The sequence below is a fragment of the Euphorbia lathyris genome, chromosome 1 (assembly GCF_963576675.1).
Source record: "Euphorbia lathyris chromosome 1, ddEupLath1.1, whole genome shotgun sequence".
Taxonomy (NCBI): Eukaryota; Viridiplantae; Streptophyta; class Magnoliopsida; order Malpighiales; family Euphorbiaceae; genus Euphorbia; species Euphorbia lathyris.
The window spans coordinates 48,827,382-48,832,820 of NC_088910.1; the positions used below are offsets into that span (position 1 = coordinate 48,827,382).

The following is a 5,439-nucleotide window of genomic DNA, read 5'->3' on the forward strand; positions in this document are numbered from 1 at the left end:
TATGGACAGAAGGAGTGGTGCCGCTCCTAATGAAAGTGTGGTCTACTTTTATAATTGTCCATGAAGTCTAGGATGAGCGCATGGCCATAATAGTGCTACCATTTCTATGAACGTACGTTTATATAGAAGTTATGTGTGTGATACTTCCGGTATAACAAAAGGGATTATGGCTCAAAAGCGGCAAGCCGCCATTAATTTCGTTTTTCCTTGAAGTGTTACACTAAGTGGAGGTTCAAATCGCAAGATACCGACATTTATGCATAACTCTAATGAGATTTATTTAAACACCAATACATAAAGCCTAAGTGGGGGATTGTTAGATATTAGTCTTTAATATTGGTGTTGTGGAAATTCCACATGGAAAGAATAAGAAGGAAATCTGTATTTTATTTTGTCTAAGAGACATCTGTATTGTCTAGAGACATCTGTATGTCTAGAGACATCTGTATGTTTGGAGACATCTGAATGTCTGGAGACATCTGTATTGTCTGGAGACATCTGTATTTTGACAACCAGTTTTTTGGATATAAATATCTTCAATCCTTCATACCTTTTTACTTACTGTTTTAATTATTCAAATACGTTCATAGGGAAATTAGTGAAATTGCTATCATTAATTTTATGTTAGGGAAATCCTAGAGGAAACTTAGTCAGAAACCCAATAGCAATTGATAGTGGGGGCTAATATTTCCTTAAGGACAGTGATTAATCACGTCCCTATTTTATGTTTGTGATCCCATATTTCTAACAATAGCAACATCGGCGGCTTTTCAAAAGGCAGCATAGTGACCGCAAGATCTCTGTTAAGGTATATGGTTTCAATCTGATTCTTGAGAATAACTTTTATCGGTTGGAAAATATCGTTTTATTTGGCTCATTTATTCTGTTTTATTTTGTTTTGTACTGTTTTATGAGGGAAATGATGATATTGATTGTCGCCCCAGTCTTACTTGCATACAATCATGCAATTTGGTGATTGACTTCTTATCTGATTCCTTATATGGTTACTGTTATTCTCCACATTCTGTTCAAAGCTAACTTTTTAATATCAAAGCTAACTTTTTAATGGCTAACAACGTTCAATCTAATTGGTTAGGTTTTGCAAGTCTAAACTTCAGTTTTTCTCTTTTAATTTCTAGTATCTGAAATTCCAATTTGGTTTTTGGTTCATTTCACCTCACAAATAAATCAAAATGGCTTCGATATAAAAATAATATTTACCATTCACAAAAAAGAAACCTTTATATACAACAAATTCGATAGTTTATTTGAACGTATAATAGCATACAACGAGTAGTCATCTAATGTAGAGTGTTTTTTGAGTTAAGTTTTTTAAGTTAGTGTGGTACTGTAACTTTTTGGTTTGTACGTCGAAGACACTATATTAGAAATGGAACAAATTAGCAGATTGTGTGAATTTGTCAGCTAAAATTTAAGTACTGCAAGTAAAGCATTTATTTGAGATTAAAGAGTATTAATTAGGGGTAAATGTGTTCATAAAAAGAGATCGATCAGCTAATTGAAAAAGTTCATAAAATGAGTATTTTTCAAAATTAGCTTTTTGAATCCAACAAGCTCTTTCAAATTTCTAAAGTGGTTCAAACCTCTAATTTTACTCCAAACAAATAGACCTATTGTCTCACAAGAGGCATTTAATTTCCTATTTGAAATCTAACTTTTTATGGTTAGATGTAATAATTTTAAATCATATGGACTAGTGACAATATGGAGTTGTAACATGGATCAAGGTTTTTCTAGGTGTTGCGACTTTACCAGATAAAAACTGTGTTAATCGATATATTTGCACGGTAGTTGCCGTATCGGAGATTATGGATACAACATTTCAATATATAATGAACAATGATAAAAAAAAGATTATTCACAATATTAAATGGAACCTATAAAGATCTAGACAATACAATTTGTATAACTTATAAAATCATAGGACATGAGTGGGTAAATCTGATCAAAATTGGTCTGATGCAATCGTTGTATATTAGTAATTGGGTATGTCATGTAGACAGATGGTACATAATATTGGTTTTTAAAAAGTTTACAGGCTACGAATTGTGGAGAATTAGACTATATAAAAATGTTGAGAGGTGTTGGACGCGGAGGGATTTAGGGAATTGATAAATAGGTTGCATTGATAATGCAAATTCACAAACACCTTTGTGCCTAATATCCTTTAAAATTTTCATATAGCTTAATTCCTCCCATTATTATGTACTCCATGAATTTTTTAAAAAACAATATTTTGTACTGTTTGTTTTTGCATTGTATCTAATGGCTAGCATACAATGATTCAATTTATTATATATACTACTATGTCACACAATGTATATTCTAGAGCTGGGTCTAGATGAATTAGATGAATGGTTAGATATTGCAATTGGTTGCATAGATACCGCTTCCACTAAAGCAATTTCAGTTTGAGCTACCTACTCATACCTTGTGATTTTATAAGTTCCAATTATAGGTTCCATCTAATTATGTGAACTTGTAATCCGCTTTTGTTGCAAGTTTCTTTTTTTTTTATGTATTCAGAAGAAGTATTCATAATCTCTTATGCTACAATCCACCAACTCCTCTGTTGATAAAGGGATTACCACACCAATTTTTATCTTAAAAAGTCTTTTCATTACTTCACAACGGTAATTGCATGGCAACACCCAGAAAAGCCTCGGGCCATTATGGGTGTTATAGCTCTATATTGGAGCCAGTCTGTATGACTAGGAGTTGTTACATTTCCTTTGAACAAGTTTGATGTTTTTTTTAGTTTAAGTTTTTTACATTATTGTGGTACCATAACATTGTGATGTACATTTCGAAACACACGATTAGAAATGGAACAAATTAAGACTGGAGCAAATAGATTTATGTTGTCTTGCAAAAGACATGTAATTTCTCATCTGAAATCTAACTTTTTAAAAGTTTATCTTGTCTCATAATAGGCATTTAATTTTCTATTTGAAATCTAATTTTTTATGATTAGATATAACAAATTTAAATCATATGGACTATTGATAATATGGAGTTGTACCGCTGGTAATGGATCAAGGTTTTTTCTAGGTGGTGTTGTGCAATTATTGTTGTTAAAGTAGTGGAACGAATTTATCTAAACTAGTTTGTTAATCCATATGTTTGCACATTAATTGGTAGACTGTAGTATTAGAGATTATGGTTACAACATTTGAATATATAATGAAAAAGGAGTTTGTGATAAAAGAAGATTATGAGCTCATAAGATTAAATGGAATCTACAAAGAGCTGGGGAAATAAAACTTATAAAATATTAGGGTAGGAATGGGTGGATCTGATCAAAATTGCTTTGATCCAAGCGATAGCTATGCAACTAGCTGCATTATTTACAAATGCACACTAAGGGTGTCTTTGTAAGGAGGTGTAGTAGTATATTTACAAATTTCACAAACACCTTTTGTTCCCAACATCCTTCAATATTTTCAAATAGCCTAATTCTTGCAATCCATACCCCCCACGAATTTTTCAAAAGCCAATATTGCGTACCATTTGTTTTCTTATAGTATCTAATGGTTAGCATACAATGATTCAATTTATCTATACTACTAAATCTAACCATGAAAAGTTCCACAATGTATATTCTAAAGTCGAGTGTAGATAGACATTGCAACTGGTTGCATAACTATTGCTTGCATTACACCAGTTTCGGTTAGAGGCGCCCACTCATACCTTTTGAATTTATAAGTTGCACTATTAGGAACCTTACAAGTTTCATCTAATCCTATGAATTCGTAATCCACTTTGTTCGTAAATCCATTTTTCTTTATATATTCAAAAGTAGTATTCATAATCTCTGATGCTATAATCCACCAATTGATGCGCAGATAAAAGGATTAGCATCAATTTTTATCTTATAAAGTCTTACCACTACTCTGCAACCGTAATTGCCTAGCAACATCGAAAAAAGCCTTGGTCCATTATTAATGTTATAGCTCCATATTGTTGCCAATTTGTATGAGTAGGATTTGTTACATTTCCTTTGAACAAGTTTGATGTTAGATGGGAACTTAGGTGCCTCTTGTGACTAAACAAGTTGACAAACCTATGTTCTCCAACCTTGATTTATTTGAGCTCATATCATAATGATGTTCACATACATATAAAAGGCCTAAATAAAATAGTTTGCTGCTTTTGTTTTCAGACAGCCATGACTTTCATATATAACTAGTGTCATCTGATAATTAAGTACATTTTCAATTAAAATCGTGTTTTTTTGGGATGATAGACTCGTGTCATCGTAGCATCATATGCGATTTAAGGTTGTTTGCACTTAAGTGTTTAGATGACATAAATTTATTACAGTGTCGCGAAAAACATTTAAACGACATGAAAAACAAATGTCTATCATGTTGGTCCCTTGTGTTATGAGAATAAGTTCCTAAGGAGGAGGGGGGGGGGGATTAAAGGAACTATTTAAAAATTTAAGTTTCAAGGTTGACTTGTTCTTATTTGTGAAATATAGCACAAGGATACTGAGTGCGGTTAGATGCAACTTTAGTTGGTCAGTAATTAAAGTTGTTTCTGATGTTGATTCAAGAGATAACAATTATAAGTCTATTCCTGAACTCAGTACTAGATCAAGCAAATCAACAGGCTTAAGTTAAACGTTTTCTTAGGCAAAAATAAAAGCAAGCAGATATAGGAGATGAGGGATAGAAAATGTTACTCAGCAGTTTATTGTGGTTCAGCCTCCTGCCTACATCCAGTCCCCGGAATTCTTTTTCCGAGCTTTAATCCACTACTGAGCTCTTTTGGGTAGAGCACAAACTCTTTACAATAGTCAGCGAGCAGTTATAGAGTACCGTCCTCTATATACCTACACTCAACACTATCCAACCCTGATTGCTAAATACCGAGTAACTCAGGGTCTCCTAACTAGATTTAGTGATTGATAATGTTTTGTTCTAAAACAAAGAACACTTGAATGATCTAATCTATTATTTACGCACAAGAATAAAAGTTTGTGTAAATATGTCTTTGCTTTGCTTTCAGATGGAACTTCAAGTATGAATTTGCTCAGAGTTTTCGCGTGTTGAAGGTCGAGTCTGAATGAAGCAAATGTCAGGTTATAGTGACACTTTAAGGCATCAGTCATTTCGAATTTTGAAATAACCGTTGGAGGGAAGCGGCTCTGCTGTCCCTTTCCTCCTCAGCAGCAAGTGCCACGGCCAATTGTAACGAAGTCTTCTCTGTATCTCTGTCTCTTGTTGATCAGCGCTTCAATTGCTTTACTCATTACGCTTCAGATTGTCTCTCCATTTATGGTAAAGATTCCCAAACAGCACAGCGACAGCTCGTCTATTGCGTCTGAATATTTCGTTAATTAGATATCCTTTGTCTGCAAGTTAGGAAGTGAACTTGTGCATTGTCTGCTTTCTCCTTTGGTCTTCGAAGTCA

At 33.3% G+C, this 5,439-nt stretch overlaps 1 non-coding gene across 1 annotated transcript; it reads left to right on the plus strand.

Annotated features, from left to right (window-relative positions):
* The first annotated feature begins 915 nt into the window (after nucleotides 1-915).
* On the plus strand, nucleotides 916-995 carry LOC136216283 (small nucleolar RNA U31b). The gene has a single exon (XR_010683279.1). It is a non-coding gene; the product is annotated as a small nucleolar RNA U31b (small nucleolar RNA).
* Nucleotides 996-5,439: the final 4,444 nt, after the last annotated feature.